This window comes from Bos mutus, chromosome 18 (genome assembly GCF_027580195.1).
Source record: "Bos mutus isolate GX-2022 chromosome 18, NWIPB_WYAK_1.1, whole genome shotgun sequence".
Lineage (NCBI taxonomy): Eukaryota > Metazoa > Chordata > Mammalia > Artiodactyla > Bovidae > Bos > Bos mutus.
The window spans coordinates 26,833,251-26,858,263 of NC_091634.1; the positions used below are offsets into that span (position 1 = coordinate 26,833,251).

Here is a 25,013-nt window from a genome sequence, read left to right on the forward strand (position 1 = left end):
TGTCCGATGCATGAGCCCACTCTGCGTCCCTAAAGGACTACAAGTTCCAGAAGGCTATGCGAAAACTCCGGTGGTCTCTCGGGGATGCGGTCTTGTACGAGAGACAGAGGAACCCCGCGGGCGGGGCCGAAGGGAGTGGGGATGGCGCCCCCCAATGGGCGGCCTCCTGGGCGGAGCCCAGGCCACCATTGGCTACGGCGGCACGGAGGAGGCGGGGACAGCGGAATGAGGCGCGGAGCTGTTCGCAGCTCCAGGTGCTGAGTCCGAGGGAGGCTCCGGACCGGAGAGCCGCGGTCGCAGTCGTCGCCGCCGCTGCCGCCGCGAGAGCCATCGCCTGGAAGCTGAAGCCGTGAGGAGCCCAGAGGAACTGGGTGCGCTGCAGGGCGGCGATAGCCCTCCCGCCTCTCTGAGGTCGGTGCTGCTGGATTCGCTTTTGTTTTATTGGGGAAGGAATGAACCGAGGCGTGAGGGGACCTGGGAGTTGATGGGACCAGTCCTCGCCGCCCCCAAGACCATCTGTCCCAGAGAGCTGCTGACCGGCTCCTTGTGAGTCTCCCTGTGGCCCCGTGCCTGGGATCGGAGCAGCTTTGGTTAGTTTTTGTCTTATGGTGAAGGAGGTTCTTGAGCGTGAGGGGCGAGGAGAGGACTGGGGACCTGCCCCACCGTCTCTCCTGAGAGGACGTTGAGAGACGGGAGCCTCTCTCAGCCTGTGCCTGAAGTCGAGGCCGCTTGGATTATTGAGGATGGGAGGGAGTGTTCCGGGACGAAAGATTCGGAGGCAGGAAGACCCTTCCCCACAACACCTCGGCTGCTTGGCGTTACAAAGAGGGTCTGGATGTGATGGATGAAACTGCGATGCTCCACCTCCTCTGCTCAGACCCTCCTGAGGAAGGGCTGTTTGGGGACGTCAGAAAGACCCTTCCTCGAACCCACCCCTCCCCTGAATCCTAGGGTTTTTGTGAAAGGGGAGGGGGGCGGGAACAGGATGAAGATGGAGACAGAGGACTCTTCCCCCTCCCAGTTGGACCCACCTAGATTATTGCGGGGGGATGGGGATGTAGGGGGGAATGCGATGTGAAAAAGCTGAGAGACGCCTCCCCACCCTGTTAGGAGTCGCTGGGACAGCAAAGCACTGGCGGATTCTCCGGGTCCTCTGCGATCTGGGCCCCGTGTCTAAGGTCGGAGTGGCCTGGGGGTGGGGTTTGTGGTGGGGAAAAGTAAGAGGGATTGAGGAACCCCCTCCCGATCTCTCCCCTCCCGGGCTTTATCGCCTTGTCGCTGTCTAACTGGATTCAGGCCAGGGGCCCTAAGTTGAGACGACCCTCCGCGCCCCGCCCCGCCTTCAGGCTCCTGAACCGCAGCGGGTAGCCAAACCTGGATGGGCACGTGCTGGGCGGGACGGGGCTGGTCTTCTCTCAAGCGCCTTAGAGCTCCAGGGAGACGCTTCCCCGCCCCCCGCACCCGCCCCGTCCCCACAGACCCTCGGGCTGTTCCGCTCGGCGAGGGGCGCGCCTCAGATCCGACTGCCAAGACCTGTGTCCCAGGCATGCGGCGGCCACTCGGGGCGCGGGGCTTTCGCGCTCGGCCCCCGAATCCACGCGCGAGAGGACAAAGCCGCGGTCGCCGCACTGGCGGGCCTGCGCCACTGGCTGGGCGAGGGGCGCGGCCAGGAAAGGGGTGGGGGTGGCTTCGGGCGCGGCGCGGGGAGCTTCTGCGGAAACGTGCGAGAAAGCAGGCGGGAGACAAAGCGCGCTCGCTCCTTGCCACGGGCCCGCGCGAGCCGGGATGGAAAATCCCTAGGGAGGAGGCGGCTGCTCCGGGCAAGGCACTATACCCCGCACCCTTTTTCCATGCACACCACCACTCTCGCTGGTCCGGCACCCAGGATGCCGTGTGTGCGACGGTAGCCAGGGTCCCTTCTGTGGAGCGTTCAAGACCTGTGACCACGAGGACGTGTACAATTAAGGGGCTCCGCCTCGCGAGGAGGGTCGGGGTTCAGGATGCATGAGTGGGCCAGGGGTCGGTAGGGGCATCCTGACTGGACCCCCTAACCCCACTCCATCAGCCGGTGTTGGGTCAACTTGGTTCCAGGATTCAAATGTGTGTGCATGTGTCACAGTGTGTTTGCAAGGGTGATGGTGTGGATCCGAGTGTGAGTGTGAATGTGTATGCCTGGGTGAGGTGCCAATGTGTGCTCCAGTGTTCTTGTGTGTGTCATGGTGAGCTTGTGCATCTAGCTGGTTGTGTGTGAAAAGAATCAACTACTGCTGGCCTTGGATGGTGGGGGTGGGGGCAGGGTAGTCATCCCATCAACTCTCAGGCCGCCGTAATGACCTAGGGTCCCAGTGCATGCCCTCAAGGTGGAGGTAGCTTCAGAGCATGTGCATGTGGTGTGGCACAGAAAGTGGGGCCTCACAAGTATGTGGAGCTCTTGTCAGCCCTTCTGGTGCTTTGAGTCTGACCCTGATATCCTCACCAGCACCCTCCCCTTCCCATCCCTCAGAAACCTTATCCTGCTGTAATGGGCTGCCCTGAGGACCAGAACTCTGCTCCCCACCATCCTGGGCTGACAAGTTGAGCTTGGGGAGCTCATCAGCAGAATCCTTTATGGGGCGGGTGCAAGATTGTGTGGCAAGACAATTTTCGTCACTTTGGCCTCTATCTATCTGCAAGGGCCATGAGACCGGAGTTGCTGGTCAGTTGACAGGTGGGCTCTCAGTAATACCAAACACTTACGGTGAAGGCACGACCATGACAGAGATATCACTGTGGGTAGATATCTTACAGGATGAGGATAGCCTTCCCAAACCTGCCCACTCCCACCAAGCGATCTCAGTTATACAGCACTTTGACAGCAAAGGTGCTGTCACCAGAGACTCCTTTCCCGTATGAGGGGTAGACAGTGGCCAATGGAACCACAGGAAGAACAGTTACCAGACAGAGCCGCCCTACCCTGCGTCTCCACAAGTGTCCACAGCGACCTCTGCTGGGCAGAAGTGTAACCAAGCTGAAATTTGGCAACGAACACTCCCTCACATTGTGAAAGCTCAGGTGGGTGTGGGCATTGTTAGGTAAAAACCATTTGGGGGCTACTTGTCTGCTTTTGGAGTCCTGAGTTGAAGTTCTTGTCTGCAGTTCCTTCAAGCAATGGAACAGCCACTATCCTCCCCCATATAGAAATATTTAAAGAGAGCCTAAAGACCTTTGTTCAAGGTTTCATCCAACTGAGGGTGGACATTAAATCTGTTTAAGAGAAAAATGCATGAAAAGCATTCATCAAGCTCAGGGAGGTTTAAGCATATTTCCTGTCTTTTCCTCTCTTTCTTCAATTCTTTTCTTTTTTTTATTCCTATTCTACCTCTATACCCTCCCCTCTTCCTCATTATTAATCAAAAGCGTATTTTTCAAACATATACTTTCTTTTTCTCATCAACAATATGGCCTAGAAAGTATCAGACCCAGGTATCAGGGTGCTATTTTTAAATGCAAAGAACTAGTAAACACTGGCTCCTCCAGGCCTAATGATGGGAATAGGGGGGTGGATGGGATATGCTCAGTCTTAAATGCCCACCTGCTGACACATGTCTCCCCTCCTGGAGTTGCTCTAATGTGATTTCAGGCAGCCACAAACTCTTCAGTGCTCCTTAAAGTAAAGAGGTATTTAAATACCTGGTATTGTTCTTACTTTGGCATCCGTGTGATTTGCATTGAACTACATGACTCAGTATCATAAAGTAAAAATAGGACTTAATCTCTTCCTTGCCTGTTCAGAAGGTGACTGCGTATGTGTGTTGTGTTCTACACTGGAGAGTGAAAAGATAAATTATCTCATAAATTGAACTACCTGCTTATCCTGATTAGAGATTGTCACTTAACATCACATACAGGCAATGACATTATGTTTTTTTTTTAAATTAATACATGAGTCTCTGTCTTATAAAGCCTTTCTTCATGCTCATACATTATTACTTTCACTCAAGGTTAATCAAGAAGGTTTAATCCTTGTACTGAAGCGGATACAGGAAGATGTGGGTGGTATTTTTGTTCTTCTTGGGCTCAAAAAAGAAAAAAAAAAAAAATCCTTGGAGTTCCTAGGAGAGAAGGAAAGGCCCTGATGATTTGGTAACTCTTATGGATAGGGTTTCTGAGGAGGAGAGGCTCCTCAGAATTTTCCAGGAGGGCTGGTTGTGTTGAAGAATCTGAACATGCAGTCACTGGTACACTTTCTGGGAGTGAGACTGAGGCCCTTGGGATCCCTAAATCCCCACACTAATGCAGCCCTTCTGGGAAAATCCCCCAAGTCCTTCATGCTCCCTCAGGGCGCTCAGCAGTCCGTAAGGAGTGGAGCTGTCCAAGGTTCTGGAGCACTGGCCTCAGCCAGCCTAGAGAAAAAGCAGAGTTTTAGGGCATGGAGTAGGAGCAAACTCTGAGGACCAAGGCCTCTGTGAGGATTTCCCCACAGCTGGTCACAGAATGGAACAAGGGAAAACATAGCTGTAGATGATCTACTGCATCACTTTGAATGAACCTGCCAGCAGTCCCTATTTAAAGAATTGCAGGCTAATAATAAGAGGAAGCATTTCTGAGTCAGGCTCTTCACATGTAAGAATGTATTTAATTCTCAGAGTCCTATGAGGTGGGTGGTGGTGTTATTCCCACTTTCAAGATGAGCAAATGAAGCTTCAAGAGGAAAGGGGTTTGCCCATGGTTATACAGATCAGAAGGAGCAACATTTATGTTCCAATCTGGATATCTTAAAACTCCAGAGATTCCTTTTTACCACTAATTTTTTCCCTACTGCTATTGTAGAAGAAATATTGAAGTATTGTCGTGTCCTCTAAGATATTCTAACCAAATTTTACAGGAATTAAATTGGGGCCCAACTAAGATTCAGACATAAATCACAGAGTCCTTTAAAACTGTGCAAGCGTATTGTCACATACATATTACATTTTATCCTGACAAAGGGCTCCTAACCTGAACTTGATTACCAAAGAAAGAGAAAGGTATATGACCCTCATGGCCAGTGGTGCAGGATTTTCTTTCCAGCATGGAACTGTTTCACAGGAAGCCAAGCATGCAAGAAGAGAGAGAGAACCATGAGGATGCTGTTATTATTCAACAGAGTTCATATAGAGCTAAGGAAGTAGGGCTTATCCTTATCGGCTAGCATCCTGTTCCAGTGCTGAGAACACTTGGATATTGTTAAGAGGCTTCTTCCACCCATTCCCACTCTCAGATTTTTCACATCAAACTTTCTAACACAAAAATAAATTTTTTCACTGTTTTGAGCCTCACCTAATCTCAGGAAAACATCGCATTTCTGCCCTCATGTCATCACAACCAATGTTCCACTTCCATATGTGGCTACAGGAGTCCTGAAGGTGGGCAGGTTTGGGGCTTGACAGGCTTCCAGCCACATATCCTCCAGGTGGCAATGCCAGTTGCCCTGGTCTTGCAACACACACACAGGAGGCCTGTGCCTGAGAACTGCCCGTGCAGTTGCTGCAGGTTTGGGTGTCTAAAGAGAGGAGAGAGAAACAGGCTTGTGCTTTTTCTCCTCTCCCTAGAGCTCAGTGTGCACAACACCCAGGCAGGGGGGCTGGCCTTTTAAGAAACTGTTTCACGTTATGCTGGATCTCCAAGCCATTTTGAGCAACTCCTTCCCCTTCTAGGTTGGGATTTTGTAGGGCTTTGACGTCTGGAGCAAAAGCTGCTATTGCTTTCCCCCAGGGCACTTGGAGGCCAAGGACTGGCTCCCCATCTGGGTCCGCTCTGACTCATATGACTGCAGACAGATTTGATTGTTTTCTTATTTAGAGTCATTAATTAACTCTCCTCAGCATCAGAACAGCATGTAATAAGAGGGAGACCATTTGCGGGGGTCTCCAGGCAGCCATGCCTATAGCTGAGCACCATCTCCTTGGCTAACAGGATCAGGAAATGGTTTCTAATCCTGGCTATTACCCTTCAGAAAGCTTAGATTGTCAGGGTTTTAGGCTAATATGAGAAAGGAAATAAGAGTATAATTAATTGCTAAGGCTGCTATAGTTACTCTAGCAAAAACCAAGAGGCCCAGGGGTCCCTCAGAGAACTGGATTTTCCTTCACTCAACAAGCATTTCTTGTGCCAGCAGCATGCCAGGCACAGAGCTGGGCACAGGGATCACATTACTCCAGCTTGGGATAAGCCCTGTCACACAAAAATTGTGCCTGGAAAGAGGAAATGGCTGCAGAAACCCTGGAAAGGGTGTGTGCAGTAAGCAGAAAGAGATTTTTAGAAATGGAAAGAACAGTAATCACAAACCATCATCTTTTTTTTTTTTTTTTTTGGCCACACACGCATGGCATGTGGAATCTTAGTTCCCCGACCAAGGGTTGAACCTGCACGCCCTGCATTGGGAGCATGAAGTCTTAACCACTGGACTGCCAGGGAAGTCCCCATCACCTCTCTTTCAACATGAGGAAAGAGGCTGAGGGAAGTTGAGTGTTGCCACTGGCCACAGCCCCAGTTAGTTGTGAGAACTGAAATCTAGATTTTATAACTCCTGAGGTATGTTCCCTGGGTTAGGAAGATCTCCTGGAGAAGGGAAAGGCTACCCACTCCAGTATTCTGGCCTGGAGAATTCCATGGACTGTATAGTCCATGGGGTCACAGAGTCAGACACAACTGAGCAACTTTCACTTTCTTTCAAGGTATGGTCTTTCTCCTGTCCTAAACAACTGCTATGTTTTATTACATTATCCAAAGGGCACATTTCCATTAAGGTAGACTTTTATGATCCAATCCTAATGCAGAACCTAAATTTAAAGTTGAAATAGAAACAAATAGATGAAATAGGAAAAGGAGAATGCCTATTTACATCTGTGTTGTCCAGTATAATAGCCATATGTGTACTGAGCACTTGAGCTATGACCAGTCTGAATTGAGACTGGTCTGATTTGAAACTAGTGCTTTAAGTATAAAATATACATCAGATTTTGAAAAGCTAGTATTAAAAATATAAAATAGCTCAATAATGTTTTGGATAAAATATAGTAACATTTTGGACATTCAGTTAAATAAATGATATTAATTTCATTTGTTCTTTTTACTTAGCTGCTGTTATCATCAGAAGGGGTTCATAGAATCTTACAAGACAGAGGCAGGAGAAAGAGAAACAAGCAATTTTCAGATAAATCAAGCAAAAGATTTACTACTAGTTAAAACATGATTGAAAACATTTGCAAGTATAAGCTCATGAATTACCTTGATGTAGGCCCCATTTTCTTGCCAATAAGAATACTAGGGGAGAAAGAGAAAGACAAATACTGTATATTTTTAATGCATATATATGGAATCTAGAAACATGGTACCAGTATTCCTACGAGGGGGCAGCAAATGAGACTCAGACATAAAGAACAGACCTTTGAACTCATTGGGAGAAGGAGAGGGTGGGATGATTTGAGAAAATAGCATTGAAATATACACATTACCATACGTAAAACAGATAGCCAGTGGGAGTTTGATACTGACACAAGGCACCCAAGGTCAGTGCTCTGTGACAACCTGAAGGGATGGGGTGACAAGCAAGGCGGGAGGGGGGTTAAGGAGAGAGGGGACACATGTATGCCTATGGCCAATTCATGATGATGTACGGCAAAAACCATCACAATATTGTAAAGTAATTATCCTCCATTCAATTAAATATTTAAAAAAGAATACTGGGGAAATATTTCAAGCCATTTACATAAGCATACGATGAATAGACAAATCAGCTAACTGAATTATGCACAGGGCTTGACCTCGGCTAACGAGTTGAGGAAGAGGATGATTAGAGGGTATGTATAACAGATGACCGAAGAGCTCTAAGTCTCTTGGACTCCAAGATTCCTCAGGGGAAATGAGAGCCTTGTGCTTTAGGAGAAAGATGCTGGGCAGGAGTCAGACATACATGAGGTCAAAGCTGCTCTGCCACCCATTGGCCTTGATCAAGACACGGAGTTTTAAGCACTCAAAAAATGACAGCTATGACTAACTGGGATTTCAGGTGTTCTATAACAGAAAAGTTTCTATTCAGAACCTGCATGGTTTTCTCGATAACGCTACTGCTTCACTCCTCATCTTTGCTTGGTCCCTAAGGAGGCTTAAAGGACAGTTTCATTTGATTATGTCTACACCAAAACATTGGGTCTCAATAATGTGGGGCACACCTCCCCATCTTTCATGTTCTCATCTGTCCAATTAACTCACGTGAGGTTCTGTGTCTGGGATGGTGAGGCAAGCAGCAAAATGGGCATCATTCTGCCATATTTAAAGTTCTAACATTCTGATATTGGTATTTAGAGCACTTTATATGCAGTTTTACTTTAAAAATAAAGGGATGTAAATCCAGAAACCATAGCCCCAGGAGAATGTGGCCGTGGTCCCTTTACTTCACAGCTCTGAGGGAGTACATCATTGCTATCCTTGACCATCTCTTTTCCAAACGTTTGCCTTCCAGATCAAAGAAATACATGTTAAACTCAGTGAAGACTTATGTTAACAGACCGTGTTGGAACCAAACTCCTTTCTATAGACTAGTCCCACGGGAAGTGCAGGAATTTCTGGAGGTGTTTTAGAAGGAGAGAGACACAGTCAGAAACCCTGGATCAGTGTGGTGAGCAGGCTGACGTGGAGAAGAGCCTGGAGGTGGGCTCACCCCTGGTTCTGCTGAGAGGCCCCTGACTTCCATGGACTTAAGTACCAGGGCTAGGTTCTTTGGGGATAGAGTCTGGTCTTGAAATGTATTTTCCCCATCCATTCACTTTTTTGTCCACTCAACAGATACTGAATGATACATAGCTGGGGTAAGGAGATTTGAGAAACATTGCTCTGGAGGAACCCAGGGTCTGGCTGGGGATAGAAGGAAGGCCCACATGAAGGGCAAACTGAGGAATAAGGGCTGACCTAGCCATAGGAGGCCTATTAGGTGGGTTGGCTATGGCAGTGCAAAAGCTGTGGATCTCAACCAGACAGACCTGACTCTGCATCTCAGCTCCATGACCAAATATGTGACCTTGGGCGAGTGCTTTAACCTTTCTGAGCTTCATTTTCATCATCTGGGGCAATGAAATCTACTTTTCCTGGGCTGTTACAACCTTACATGGCAACATATAAAGAAAATTCCTAGGATAATGCTAACTCTCCTTTACTGAGTGGTTACAGTGCATCAGGCATTGTGCTCAGCCCTTTAAATGCAGAAAAGAGCTCCTGTTATTATCCTTATTTTATAGCTGAGGAAAGCAATGCCCAGGAACTTCCAGTAACTTGCCCAAGGTCACACAAGCAGTAAGAAGTGGGCAACCTGACTGCAGAGCCTCCTCTTAACCAGTGTGATTACTGCCTCCCTGGCTCAAGGTCAGCAGAAACACAATAAGTTCTTTTGAAGGAGGGCAGGGTGCTTTGTGGGTCAGCTTGAGGCGAGGTCTTCTGCTTGGTCTTCAAGGGTGGGGACAACATGGAGAAGCTCTGAGGGTAAGTAGGGTGGGGAGGGCAGGCAGGGAAAAGCTGTGACCAAAGAAACAGGGCTGGGGATGCTGGTGGTGTGTTCTGGAGGCCCTGAAATGGAGAAGAGAGTTTCAGTAGGAAATGGATGTTTGGAAATAAGGGTTTAGAAGATCTATGGCTAACAAGTATTGGCCAAAAAGAAGTTCATAGACAAAGAAAGGGTTGTAAAATCTGAAACTACCAATTTGGGGTATCTCACTGAAATGGGGCATTTTGTTGCAGTATGGAATGTGTTCATCAAGCATGCCCAAAGCCAGAGCTTGTGGAGGGTGTGGCCAGACAGCACTTCATCCAGTATTCCTACCAGTGCTCTTTGCTTTTTAGAGAACATGCAAGGACTTTTCTCTCATTCAGTCTTCACGAAAGCCCTAGGCAGGAGAAGGGTGGGAGGTCTGCTCCAAGGATTGCTGCCTGTGTCAAGTGACAGGCAGCATGAGCTGCCAGGAAGCACACATTCCAAGCAGAGTGCCCAAGTCCAGGCATAAAGCTAAGGAGGGCTTTTTCTGTGAAGGAGGAGGCAGAAGGTTTGCCCCCTGGGCTGAGGCCTTTTCTCTGTGCTCCAGGAGGCAGGCCGTATTATCCTTTGGTTCATGATTCTCCAGTGACAGCCCTGAAGGGCTGTCTCCCAGAGTGGCTGCTGTGAGAGCCTGCGTTGGGGTCACTGTAAATCCCACAGCCCATTTTGGATGCAGCATCTGTCAATCAGTAGCCATTCCCATGCAAAGAGCTTGTTTCACAAAAAGGGATTTTTGCGGGGGGACTTGCCATCTTGAAATTGTTCAGCTTATTCTCTGCAAACTGCGGGGACTAGACACCAGACCCCATTCTCCTTAGTCAGATGAAAAGGAAAATCTATCTTTTCTAATGGCTGCAGTCACTTCTGACCACCAGATTTCTCTCCATGGCTACGCTTCTAATAACAATGGAAAACAAAGGCAGGAAGGGAGAGGGACATGGATGCGGCACTTCTTGCAAGAGGCATCTGCGGTTCTATGAAGGGTGAGAGGCAGTGGGGAGGTAATACTCACAGCTATGCAAGAGTCCCTTGATGAGTGGAGGGGGAGTTTTGATGTGTAAGATGATAGAAGATGAAAGAGATCATGGTGCTGCACTGCGTTTCCTCTGGAAATTCATGCGAGTTCCAGATGCCCTCCACGCTTCTGGAAGGATAAATCCACGGTTTGGCAAGGCCATGCAGATTTTGACAAGTTGTCCAGGGAGAAGTCCCTAGCAATTACAAACATAACACTAATGAGAAATGACAAACACGTGGTAATGGAATGTTAAGGGCTCATCTGGTCATTGACCCCAGTAATGATTAATGTGTGTCCACACACACTGAGTGTGGCAGAGTGGAATGGTGACTTCTGAAGAATAACATCAAATTGAGAAGTCAGAATAATAATAAAGGCATGGATGTTTGGAATGGCTGGGTATCAGAAAGTAGAGCTGTAGTTTCTTCAGAGCAGCTTCCCAGCCAGGTCTCTTTTACCTGATCATTCTGACCCCCAGGCTCTGACATGCCAATTCTTAGACATTCCCAGCACAGCACCTGCAGCTACTCTGTGTTAAGCCCTGCACTAAGCATTGGAGAGATGGAAGCGAATGACACACAGTCCCTGTCCTTAGGGGGTTAACTGAATCTAAAGCACAACATGGAGTACAAAGTAGGAAATGTGAAAATGAACATGGCTACTTTGTGTTGTTTACTTACAAGTGCTGCCTCACCTGTAGCCCAGCTGCTGAGCCAAACCGGTATCTTAGAAATATTGCTAACCAAATCGAAGCAGCTGGGATTCCAACTATGGACTTTAGGGTAGCAGAGTGAGGGCAAAGGAGGCATAGGCTGGTGTATTTCAGAAACCTGTTGCATACATTCAGCAAAAATGTTTTTTCTTTACATGTCTCCTTTGAAAGACCTATTCTTGAGACCCTTTGCCTGCAATTAGAGCATGCTGCCACAAGGGGCACCATGAAGCACTGTGGCCCAAGCAGCTATGCTCCTCACAGGCTCAGTCAGCTTAGCAGAACTATTCAGTTATTAACCTTCAGAAGAACATAATTTTAAATTAATTGATCATAGAAAGATTGCATATTTAATAGAGCCAAGAAGTGGTTACCTGTTTATAGTGAGTAGACAGTGAATTCATCAACATTCATTTAACAAAATTCATGTGTGCCTACTGTATATAAAAAACAGCACCAAGTACTTTAGGTACTCACTCCTGTCAGGAGGACACAGATAATTCCCGTGCAGCTAGATAAATGGTATAATGGAGGGATGAGCAGACAGCACTGGAAACACAGAAGAGGAACGACTATCACTGACAGTGGGAATCATACACAAACACACACACACACACACACTTGTTGGGTCTGGACATTAACACCTGAGTCAGAGGGTTTACACCAATTCATATGAAGAAGAAAAGCGAATGCGTCAAAATATTTTGAAATACTGTAAAGAATTGGAATCAGCCTGTTGAGTGACCTTGGATATGTCGTCTACATCTCTGGACCTCAGTTTCTTCATCTGGTGCTCCAAGAGCTGGACAGTAGCCATTGTGACCATGTGGGTCTGGAGCAGCAGGGAGATTAGAGTGATGACCTTGACTCCAGTGGCCAGGCGTGGCTTTGTCCCTCCTTGGCACCTGCTTGTACTAGACCCTGATGATGCTACCTCTTGATTCTGGCTTAAATGTTCCAAGCGTTCCCAGAGGATCAGCTGAGGTGCTGGTCCCGAAGAAACATGGTGTTTGTGAGGTGTCAGTCTCTCGTGTCTGATGGAAACGGTCTAGCTCTCCTGAGTAGTTACTGGCTCACCACCCTCCCCAGGAGCCAGGCTGGCCCTGTCAAAGCTCTGAACAGTGCAGGCACCCCCCTTTTCACCAGCTGGTCTTCTGACCTGTGGCCACTCTGAGGAAAGCCTGGGTCCTGTCAGGCAGAGGATCCCTGGCGGTAGGATAGCCCCACCCTCGCCTCTCAGGTCCTACAGAAGATGAAGCCTTGTGATAATCATTTCACAACATATACATGTATCAAATCATCACACTGTTCACACACACGTTTCAGATCAGATCATATCAGTCGCTCAGTCATGTCCGATTCTTTGCGACCCCATGAATCGCAGCACGCCAGGCCTCCCTGTCCATCACCAACTCCCGGAGTTCACTCAGACTCACATCCATCGAGTCAGTGATGCCATCCAGCCATCTCATCCTCTGTTGTCCCCTTCTCCTCTTGCCCTCAATCCCTCCCAGCATCAGAGTCTTTTTCCAATGAGTCAACTCTTCGCATGAGGTGGCCAAAGTACTGGAGTTTCAGCTTTAGAATCATTCCTTCCAAAGAAATCCGTTTACTTCTCTACAAAGCTGGGAAAAGCAAAAAACAGACAACAATGAAGTCCAGCCTGTCTCCCTCTGGAGACCTTCTTGGCCTTGGCAGACTGTCCTCCCCAAGCAGCCCCACCTGCCTTTCCCAGACCCCAGCCCTCCCCCATCTGTGGCTGTGGTACTGTCATCTCTGGAACTGGCATCTCTGTGGTAGGGGATACAGAGGAGCAACTTTCTTGCATAAATTTAAAAAATACCAGAGTGTTTAAATTCAAATAAGTCATTTAAAGCTGTTAATTACCCCATAGAGAGAATACCTGGGAGCAATACCTGATTAAGAGAGAAGACAAATTGAGGCCCTGAGAAAGCCCTCACTGAAATTCCATTTACAAGTCTTAAAAAGCACACCCACCCCGGGCCTACACACATACACACACAGACACACACACAGACACACACAATATTTTTTGGCATGTGGAATCTTAGTTCCCCAGTCAGAGACTGAACCTGTGTCCCCTGCAGTGGAAGCATGAGTCTTAACCACTGAGTGCCAGGGAATTCCCAAAACAAGCATAATAATTTATGTGCCCACAACACTGTAAATCAACTATACTTCAATTTTAGGAAAAAAATTTATGTGCCTGAGAATTTTCATGCTGGAGACTGACAGGCCCTGAACCACCTGTCTACACCAGACACCGCCAGCTCCGGGTCTGCCATTCCCCACCCACCCTCACTCTGGTCCCTCAGCCCTGGGACACTCTGTCTGCAGAGAGCTCACCCCTGCCAGCTGGGCCGGGTCTGCTCAGGCCACTTTTCTCAACCAAAGGCCAATAGGCACTTCTTCCCCGGGCTTCCACAGGCAGCAATAATGACACTTCCTGCCCTCTCCCATCACCATCATCACCCCCCCACCCCCCGCTGGCTAGAGCCTGGATGGTCCCTCCATCTCGCTGGAAGCATGGGGCACCTCCTCTGGAGAGAAGCTCCGGCCCAGCTATGCGGGAACTCCCTTCCCAGAGTGAGCAAACAAAGAAATCAACAGAGGGCCTTTCAGCCATTCTGCAGAGGGTGTCACCTCCCAGAGATGCTAAGGGCCAGGCTGAGATAAGCAGAGCTGCTTACAAACCAAACACAGAGACAAATTAAGACTTTGTTGGAGGCCAAAGGATGCAGACCAGTGGAGTGAGAAACAAGATGTCTCCCTTCCAGATCACTGTGGAAGGCAAAAGAAAGCATCAGCTATGGCTCACAAAAGTCAGAAAAGAAATGAAATGCAGAAAACACAAACCAAGATGACAGAAGGCCACCCGAAATGACTGGACAATAAATGAAAAGTCTTTCCCACTCCCTTGTTAGAGGACAAAGGCTCCCAGATTAAACAAATACAAGAGACTCACCTAAAATAAAATGATTCCAGAGTAGGCAAAGCTATACCAGGTAAATGCAAACAAAAGAAAAAGCGTGAGAGGCTCTGTCAGACAAAGCACAATTTGAAGCAAAAAGCAGCGTCAAGCAGGATAAAAAGGGTAATTTTATATTCATAGGAGCAATTGTGAAAGCATAAATGTTCTGAACATTTGTACACTTAGTATTTTAGCATCAAAATACTTGAGGCAAAAACCTGTTACCATCAGAAATACATGATGAAGACAGTTGTGGGCATAAATTTACATACTACTCTCAGTACCTGACATCAAGTAACCAAAATATAACAGAAAGGAGGAATTTAATGAAGATGATTGAATTGAAAGGTGGGTGCTGACCTTTGTAGCAGTATGAATGATGTTGGCCATGTTTTAAAAGACCAACCCTAGATTGATGCTTGTGGTATAAATGTTAAATTGTGTATAAATATATATATATATATATGGTATAATTATAATTGCAATTTTAAAAACCACTGAAAACCTGCAAAAGCTGCTGAAAGAAAATGTACCAAAACATTAACATGTAGTGTGTTCAAAAAGGGTGGAAATTAAGTATTTAAGATTTTAACTTTCCACTCTCTCTTCCAAATGTTCTTTAGTGATCATATCATATTCTAATGACTATGTTAAAACAATTGGAAAAAAACAAACTGCAAGACTCCTCCCCACAGCATAGGATTGATAATTTCCAAGATTTGGGTAAAATTTAAAAAACAAAAGCAGCAAAGGGAGTCCCAGCAGGCTCCACACAGCCCTGGCCTCTGGGTCGGGGCCCTCCTGCTCACTCCCTCCTTGAAACCCTCTGGTTCTTTGCCCTGAGGCACTGTGTTTCCCCAACCCGTCTCTTCTTCTGTGTCTTTCAACTTCCGCCCTCTACTGACAGCTCAAGCATGGCTGCCCCAAGACAGATCCCAGTCTTTCCCCCTCTGCCCACACCCCTGGTGACCTCACCTACTCTTTTTATTTTAAAATTATTTATTTGGCAGTGCCAGGTCTTTGACCTTCCATTGTGGCATGTGAAATCTAGTTCCCTGACCAGGGATTGAACCTGGGCCCCCTGTCTTGGGGGCTCAGGGCCTTAGCCACGGGACAGCTAGGGAAGTGCCCTCACCTATTCTTGTAGAGATGTGTAGCTCCCCTCCATATGCCAAGGACTCCTAAATTCATCTCTAGCTCCAAATTCATCAAAGTTCCAAGTACATCAACTACTGGATGTCACACTATATGTGGGGGTCAGGTGTGGTGGACATGACTTCAGAGGAAACTCCACTGAAGCCCCTCTGAACATATGACAATGCAGGGCAGGATTGATTGAATGTGAAGCAGGGATGTCCCAAGGGGTGGTCATGAGAGCATTTCATCATCCAGTCAGAAGTAGGTTTCATGACAGACTCAGAATAAATCATCATCATGAGCAAGGCCCATTTGAAAACAAAACCTATGGTTCTGATTTATAGGACTATGAATATGTTGTTGCAGTAATCAAGAAAAACAACGGTCAAATTGTAAAAAGTAGGTCCAGGCTCCCCTACCCCTTGGAATGCTCACCCTGGGTCCATCAAATCCCCTTCTGCTCACCACACACATCTAGCCGCCAGTTCAGTGCATAGACCTTGATCTAGCACCAAGATTTGCTGGGCAGTGGTTTCTGGTCTGGCCTCCTGACTTTTCAAGACAGAGTAGGAAGTCTGTAAATAGCCTAGTCTTTAATCTACTGGCAAAGGGAGTGAGATGAGATCAGGTTGTGAGCCCACTTATGTGGTATGGTAATTTAAAGGTACAGACTCTTTTGAAAATGACCAAAATAAACTTAAGTACTAATTCTAACCATACATGCTTATCAATTTCAGCTCTAAGTACATACTCTCATTGAAAAGTAAATGACTTTAAGAGAGCTTTCTAAAATTATTCCATATAATTTCTCTTGCATTCCTAGGTCTAGATTTCTATCCAGTTACCGTTTTATTCTGAAAGGCAAAGATGCATGGGATCCCTCTTTAGAAAGGGGGTTACATGAAATACTATGCAGCTACCTGGTTTGGAGAAGAGAAGTCATCTCTAGGGAATCATTTCATGTCTGACTCTTTGGGGCCCCATGGACTGTAGCCTGCCAGACTCCTCTGTCCATGGGATTTCCCAGGCAAGAATCCTGGAGGGGGTTGCCATTTCCTTCTTCAGGGGATCTTCCTGATCCAGAGGTCAAACCCTTGTCTCTTGCACTGGCAGGTGGATTCTTTACCACTAGTGCCACCTGAGAAGCCCTTTCTAATTCACAAACTCTTCTTAATCATGAAAAGAGTCATCTCTACCATAAAATACTGTTATAGAGTTATATTTGCTCATATAAAGTGCATTATACAGTGTCTGTCTTGAAGCAGGAGCTCCGTGAAAAGCAGTTACTATTCTCATATTAGTGGCTTGCAGCCTCCCTGCCCTAGCCCATGCACACGATGGAGGGGAGTCCCAGTTACCCCAGTTTCCCCAAGTACAGCTTGACCTCCACATCCTTTCCCTTCCTACTCTAGAACCATCAGTAGGCACATGATTGAAATGGAAGTGATGACAGGAAAAGCTCCTATAATGTCTGCCTGTTTGTTTTTTAGGTATTGGGTTGGCCAAAAAGTTTGTTCAGGTTTTTCCAGAAGATGGTATGGAAAACCCGAACGAACTTTTTAGCCAACCCAATAAGATAGTTTCGAACTTTATTACTTTTCTCATCAGTAACAAATTGGTAGTGCTTCCCTGGTGGCTCAGTGGTGAAGAATCTGCCTGCCAGTGCAGGAGGCACGGGTTTGACCCTTGATCCAGTGAGATCTCACATGCCACAGGACAACTAAGACCATGTACCGAAACTCCTGAGCCTGTGCTCTAGAGCCCACGAGCCACAGCTCCTGAGCCTGTGCACTGCAACTACTGAAGCCTGCATGCCTAGAGCCCATGCTCCATGACAAGAGAAGCCACCGCGGTGAGAAGCCCACACATTGCCACTAGAGTCACTCCTGCTCACTCCAACTAGAGAAAGCCCATGAGCAGCAGTGAAGACCCAGCACAGTCAAAAAATAAACAAATCTTAAAAAAAAAACAAAACCAAAAAACTAGTTGCTTAAAAAAAAAAAAAAAACCTCAGTGAGGATGCATCAATGTTTAAAAGATAAGCCCCAATTATTTGAGAATCTAGTTTCTCAGAACCAGCATAATATAAGTTCCCTGGGGATAAGAAGCCCTAATATCCACCCCCCCATCCATCCATCCATCCATCATGTGAGGCCTGGTGTTCTGTCTCCTTGCCCCAACCAGACTCTCAAGCCACTGGGTATCTAGGGCCACATTTCTTACTCCCCTAAACCTTGTTCTCTCCCCGTGGCATGTTTCCTGGTCTTTAACTGACAATTAATAAATATTTCATGAATAAATGCATCTGAAATCTGGCCCCACTTTTGCACCTCCTTGCACTGGGACTGGCAAATGTGTGTTATGAGCCAAAATCAGGTCAGGTGACCTGGCTTCCAGCAATAATGTGCACAGAAGACAAGTGATTAAATAATGCACATCTACTCACTCGACACGACATTCTGCAGCCAGTGGAAATGATGCTCTTGAAGACTCAAAGGCCACACGGAGTTGCATCTAACATTAACTGAATAAATAGACCATAAAGAGAATTCCCAGGTCCAGCCACCACACACATGGGTGCAGATCGAAGGGGGAAACCTAACAGAATTTGTTGCTCTGAGACAGGCACAATTCCACATGACGTATTTTCAAATTCTCTTCCATAATGTTTGGTTTTCCTGCTGAACAGTAGGGGTGATAAGGGGGAAAGGCCCCCAAGGCTGGAAATTAGCCCAGGGCTTCCACACAGGCACATGGCCAAACTCAGTGTGTGAACTCAAAATGAAAGCTAAGGAGCTGAACCAGGGAAAGGAGGGGTAAGCCAGAGTCCATTCAGGAATGAAATGTAGACTTGACCCAAAATAGCTGTCATGTTCAGAGTCCGGATTAATCCTCCTCTTAGTTTATTGACATCTATGAAATTGATTCTTGCCACAGAATCACAAGCCGTGGCCCTGGCATTGCAGTCGATAAAAAGCGTGACTGGGGAGGCAAAAGAAAGCAGCTGCTCCAAATATTTGCAGAGGGACGGTGTAGTGGGCTTTGCTGAGCTTCACGTGTTCTCTCTGGGAAATGTTCCTGTGCACTCCCAGAAAGAAAAAGAAAGGGAGAGAGGGGAAGGGGAAAGTGAGAGGTAGCATTATGTGGGTAGAGGAGCTGGCAGGAAGGGCAGGAGAGCAAGTATTGTCTCCTCTCACAATCACCCTGGAAGCCTGGCCCAACTTTAAATTCCTTTCCTCATGCAGACCCAGAAACTACTCTACTCTCTTCAGATGGGGGCTCTGTAGTAAAGAATCTGCCTCCCAAGCAGGAGACCTGGATTTGATCCCTGGGTTGGGAAGATCCTCTGGAGAAGGAAATGGCTACCCACTCCAGTGTTCTTGCCTGGAGAATTCCATGGACAGAGGAGCCTGGCAGGCTACAATCCATGGGGTCGCAAAAGAGTCAGACACAACTTAGAGACTAAACAACAACTTCAGATGGGCCCCACTGTTTGGTCCAGGAAGAGCTTCCTCCCTTCGTCCTCAAGTTCTTCATTTGGAAAAAGAACTGGGAAGGGCATAGCCCAAGGGGCTGGTAGAGACTCATGTTGACAAGGAGAACTGGGACAGGCCTGTGTCAGCCTTGAGCTACACAGCTCTGCTCATCCCCAACCAGGCTGCAGTTGATCAGGCTTCACTGCAGGCCAGGAAGGAAGGGGCCATCACATGAGCACCAAGCTCCCGCTGAGAGCAGAAATGACGGTTCTCCTGAAATCAGTGTTGTAGCCCCAAGGCCCAGCATCCCCCAACCCACTCAGAGCTTCCCAGGAAATCTAGTCGGGCACCAAGGTTGCCAGAGCAGTCAGAGTTCCCTGGTCCCCAGACACAGAGGCTGGTGGAGTTTTTAGAACCATGCTCCAGGACAGAGCATGAACCTGCCTGCATGTGGTTCTGACTGGTTGGTACCTGGCTCTGTAAGTGAAAGTGCAGGTGTTAGTTCGACTCTTTGTGACCCCAAGGAACCCATCAGTCTCCTGTGTCCATGGGATTCTTGAGGTAAGAATACTGGCGTGGGTTGCCATTTCCTTCTCCAGAGGATCTTCCCAACCCAGATATTGAACCTGGGTCTCTCACATTGCAGGCAGAGTCTTTACCATCTGAGCCCCTATTACACTGAGCTTCACCCCAAAAGTGCAGGGTCTGGCAGGCAGATTGGACTGAACCTACTACGTCCAGCAGTAAAGCAGACAGCCTTGGCTTTCCCACACAGGAGCCCAGATTTCCAGTAACATAGCTCTTAGCTTCCTTATATCCTAGCCTCGGGGCAGCTGGTGGACCAGGACCAACTCCAGATCCATAACCCTGCAGGAGCCTAGACCCTCACCCATGTCTGCCTCATCTTTGGCACCTGTTGTGCAGCCATCACAGAGGGATCACCTCTCATGGGGCAGCCAAGTTTGGGCACATCATTGAGGCTCCTCTGGCTGGAGCAGGCTAGCCTGCTCTGACTGTCCACTGGGATTTCTGACCTCACTGTAGTTCCCAGAATCAAGAGCCTGACTGATCACGACCTGCTCTAGGTGATTTGTACATAGCACCGTGGCCACCTGTGTCCTCATCTGACCCTCTCCAGCCCCTAGTCCAGGCTCAAGCACAGATGGAAGGTTCCAGGGTGTGGGAACCTCAGGGAGCTCTTGTAAACTTCCCAAACACTGCTTCTTCTTCTTCCATAATCAGAACAGGAAAGGAGTTGGATGTCCCAAGTCTCAGCGTCACACCCTGGGAGGGCCCTTTACTCCCTGTAACTAGTGCTGTGATCAACCTCCTGCCCTTTTGGTCCAGACGTCCAGGCTCAAGGCAGCATGAGGACAAAGGGTAAATCCATCCCAGCCCTTGAAAGCCCATGGCAAGGATGCCCCTCTGTAGCAAGTTGCTCAGGCCCTTCTGGTGCTGCACTACTACCCCCACATCTGCAGGGTGCAGCAGAAGCTGGTGGAGGGGCATATTCAGTTTGCAAAACCAAAAGCCGAGTGGCTGAGGCAGCCCGTAAGGCTGTCCTATTCAGTGTTGCTTCTGATGCCTTGTCAGGGATCTTCCCAAGTCTTTCCGATCACAGGCAGTTTATTGCCCTCGGCTTCCAATATTTTTTTCCACGGGCAATGCTTGGGCAAAGCTTCTAGGGCAATGTTCACAGAAGCAAAGGGCCTTTGAATTAGAAAATCGCAGGCCGTCAGCCACTGTAAGCGGAGCCAAGTAAGTCTGTCTCCACGGTGATGTTTATTTTCCAGCTCCCAGGATGAGGCACAGGCTGCTTGGATGCTCCAAAGCAAACAAAGGAAAAGGATGTGGACGGAGGTGCACACAGCTCACAGGAAGTCTAGGGCACCTGGCAGAGGGACAGGAAGCTGCTTCCCCTTGGGGCAGAACCACTAGCTGACACTGAGAAGACTTCTTTCCTTCGCATTCATGGGCGTTAGCTCAGAGAACAAGGGACTGGGTCCTCGGGTGAACTCCTCTGATACCTGCCTCCACTCTCCAAGCCCCTCCTCTCACCTCTCCCTGCCCACTCCTCCCTCCCTCCTTTCTGTGATTTAAGGTCTCAGCTCCCACACCTAGAGGTGACTGCAGAGGCCTCACCCACTGAGGCCCGAGCTCACGGCATGCCAGCTTGGGCCCCAGCCATTTTCAATTCCCTGTCCTGTTCCTATGACCCAAATGCACGAGTTGCACAGATCCTGATCTAGTGCAATCCTGCTGGTTTCTGCCCCCAGCCCTCGGTGAGTATTAGTCCAGCACAGTAGCCACTAGCCACATATGGCTATTTAGCATAAGTTAAAAACTCAGGGGACTTCCCTGGTGGTACAGTGGGTAAGAATCCACATGGCAATGTAAGGGATACAGGTTTGATCTCTGGTCTGGGAGGATTCCACAGGCCACAGAGCAACGAAGCCCATGTGCCACAACTACTGAACCCACGCTCTAGATCCCGCCAGCCACAACTTTTGAAACCTGTGCCCCCAGAGCCCGTGCTCCACAAGAGAGGCCACTGCAATGAGAATCCCACGCACGGCAACACAGAATAGCCTCTGTTCATAGCAGAAAGCCCATGTGCAGCAACAAAGACCCAGGGCAACCAAAAATAAATACATTTTTTTTTTAATGCAGTTTTTCAGTCACATTTCATGTTCCCTATAGGCAAGCGTGGCTAGTGGCAGCCAAGGTGGATAGCCCAGACACAGAACACTTGCATCATCACAGAAAGCTCTATCGGACATTGCTGCCCAGGGCCTCAGGATATCTTAGGGGCCTCTTTCACTAAATGCGTTCCCAGTTCTTCCCAGCTCTTGCCTGCCACCTTCAAGTATGACAACCAGAGAGAAGTAGAAAGGCCATCTTGTTGGAATCAGACAGAGTTTAAATCTCTGAAACTTGGGAGCTGAGTGACTGTCAGTATCTATGAAATGGTAAAAATCATGGACCTAAGCAGATTGATGGGAGGATTGAATGAGCAGGTTTAAAGCACCTGGCAGAGGGAAATTCTCAAATGTATTGTTGTTCTTGTTAATAAGGCGGTGAGCAGCACAGGGCCGAGGCCCAAGTCTGGCTGGTGGATGTAAACGCAGGCACAGCCACAGCTGGGAAGCAAGGGCCATGCCAGGAAGAGTCTCGAGGAGTGTAGATCTGTCTCTCAGCCTCTTGGGGATATTTCTATGTGGGGTGCTATTTCCTCATTGGATTGATTTTATATCAGTTGTTAGGAGCTTTTCATTGTTGCATGTTTTCTAAAGGCTCTCTCTCCCTCAGACACTCAGCAGCTGCCACTGGAAATGCCATCAGTGAGTCACTTCTGTAAGAGTCATGGTGAGCTGCCGGGCCAGCTGGCAGTCAGCTCGAGGTGGCCATGGGGAAAGCCAGAGGACTTCCTGGTCTGATCATGAACTGCTTATCAGTTTGACCTTGGCCAACCTGCCCGCTGTTTCCTCTTCTCCCAGTGCCCTGTCCCCATGCTGACAGGGTTGTCGTAGACCAAATGAGGTTATCGAGTCAACATTCATTTCCTTGTGGGTATACCTATGTCTGGGCCCCCTGGAACCTGGTTCTGCATGAAACTTTGGACACTCAGCACACATGTTGCCTGAATGGCTGATCATAGAAAAATCCTGTTTAGAACTATGCTCTGCACTTTGCAAAAATGGGGCAGGATGATTAGTGCAATAGATAAGAGAGCCTAAAATAGACCCTCTTTTATTTTTAACTTTGTTCTACTCTCTGAACTCTAAAGATTTTCCTTAGAAAAATCCAGTCCATGGTCAGTACCAGGGGTCCCCATTCCTTTTTTGGTCAAAGCCACCCCCTTAGCACTCCTCTGGGCACCCCCAAATGCCAAGCTCTGTGCTGGTGGTACATCATCAACCTCAGGGACACACGTGCAGTTGCCTTCTTTGCAGTGTAAGACAAGAGAGGGGCTGGCACCCCTCGGTGCGTCCCTTCTGGGTCGTGTGCATTGCCCTCACTCAGCAGGGCTGCCTGTTCTCCAAATCCCTGCCACTGGGCACTAGCCGGGGGTGGGCCTGGTCCAAACATCTTGTTTAGTATCCACCAGCCTCCCAGCATAGAGGAAGTCTTCTCACAGCTCCAACAATCCAAAGAGCTTAGGATCTGCTGCTTCCCACAGGGCCTCCAGCTTCCTGCCTCTGTCCACCCAGACTTTTGTTATGCCTTCTTCCCATCCTAGATCTGCTCCAGTGGCCAGATCTCTGGCTCTTTAGGGGCCTCCCTTTGTCCCCCTGGCATCCAGCTGAGTTTCCTCTCATTCCTGCCATGTCCCCCAGATCCAAAGGTTCTCTTGGGGAGATGAGGAAGCTGGTCCCTGTCCCTCCCCACTGAGGGAAACCCAGCCACTGACTCTTCACATAGACTCTTTGAACCTTGTGGCTGGAAGAGACCCTCTTGGCCTGCAGGGCTCCTGCCTATACTACATCTGCCCCAAGCATCAGTGTTGTTGCTGTTTAGTTGCTAAGTAGTGTACGACTCTGTGACCCCACTGGCTGCAGCACTCCAGGCTTCCATCTTTCACTATATCCCAGAGTTTGCTCAAACCCATGCCCATTGAGTTGGTGATGCCATCCAACCATCTCATCCTCTTTCACCCCCTTCTCCTCCTGCCCTCAATCTTTCCCAGCATCAGGGTCTTTTCCAATGAGTCAGCTCTTTGCATCAGGTGGCCAAAGTACTGAAGCTTCAGCTTCAGCATCAGTCCTTCCAATGAATATTCAGGATTGATTTCTTTTAGGATTGGCTGGTTTGATCTTCTTGCAGTCCAAGGGACTTTGAAGAGTCTTCTCCAGCACCACAGTCTGAAAGCATCAATTCTTTGGTGCTCAGCCTTCTTTATGGTCCAACTCTCACATCCATACACAAAGCATCCTACTTCTTTTCAATAGAGGAGGTCCTCCTCATCAGTTCCAGCCTTGACTGTAGGCCACTTCTAGTGACATCCATGAGGATTATCTTTTTGTTCTGTGTGCTGAGAATCTACAACCAAGAGTGTAAAGCCAGAGTTTCTGATTCTGGCCCTTCTAAGCCTATTATTGTCAGATGATGTAGGGGTGGTATGCCATGATGGACAGCATTCTATCGACTGAGGCCCAGGCCTCTCTTCCACCCTGTGTGAGATTTCTGTACCCTTTATTGGGGACTGTTTTTTTTAAGGATCTCTTCTGGTTTACAATAGTCATCAGGGCCACAGTTTTGCAGGGGAACTACATAGCATCTATTGAGCTTTTGGGTGCCTGGAACAGTGCTAAAACATTCTATAAGAATTTTCTCATTTCTTCCTCTCAACCATCTTATAGACGAGAGAACTGGGGTTCAGAAATGAAGTTACTTTACCAGTCATGGCATACTTGGGTCCAACCCGACTTCCATGATGCCACACACCCCTGGCACCCACCACCAATGCTCTCCACGTAGTGTCCAAGACTTACAAGGGTCTCCAGAGAGGCCTACTCCCCTGCAGCCCCCATGACACCACCTGGAAGGGCGAGCAAAGTGGGAGTAGAGCAGGGCTGATGCCCTGCGGGAAGGTGCAAGATCCAAAACCCCCAGACAGCACCTGCAGGACAGTGATATTATGTCGTGTACACACAGAGCTGCTCTAGTGGTATAAGGACATGGCAGCGCTCCCGGCCAAAGAAAGGGATCAGAGGAGACAGCTGTCCCTGTGGCAGGACGGGAGGGCGCTGATCACCCCCTGGCCCTGGGCACCAACCTGCCGTGCTTCTGTGTGTGCTGGCCCAGCATCTCCCCACCACCTCAAACCCACACCTGAATCCCTGAAGGGTGAAGCCAGGGCTCTGCAGGGGTTTCCTCTGATGGAGCAAAGGGAAGGGCAAGTAAGGAAGGCAACATCTGGAGAAGGTGGAACCAGATCGTCTGACTTTGTGCAGGGAGGGCTTGCCTCCCTTTGAGCAGGAGTGCTCCCCAGTCCCTGGTCACCTCGACCTCTTACCCTCACGCTTTTGGCCACGTCCACCCCAGTGTGGGCTGCCCCACCCTCTACTGAGGCCTCTGAATGGTCCGTCTTTCCAACGCTGCTGAACAGCAGCCCCCACTCAGGCCCTGCTGGG

The 25,013-nt window shown here is 48.4% G+C and overlaps 1 protein-coding gene across 1 annotated transcript in view; it reads left to right on the plus strand.

Annotated features, from left to right (window-relative positions):
* The first annotated feature begins 273 nt into the window (after nucleotides 1-273).
* SMPD3 (sphingomyelin phosphodiesterase 3) overlaps nucleotides 274-25,013 on the plus strand; it is an 83,961-nt gene continuing 59,221 nt past the window's right edge. Inside the window, exon 1 of the mRNA XM_005896519.3 lies at nucleotides 274-411. The gene's annotated coding sequence lies outside the window, so the exon portion shown is untranslated. The remainder of the gene's footprint in view (nucleotides 412-25,013) is intronic.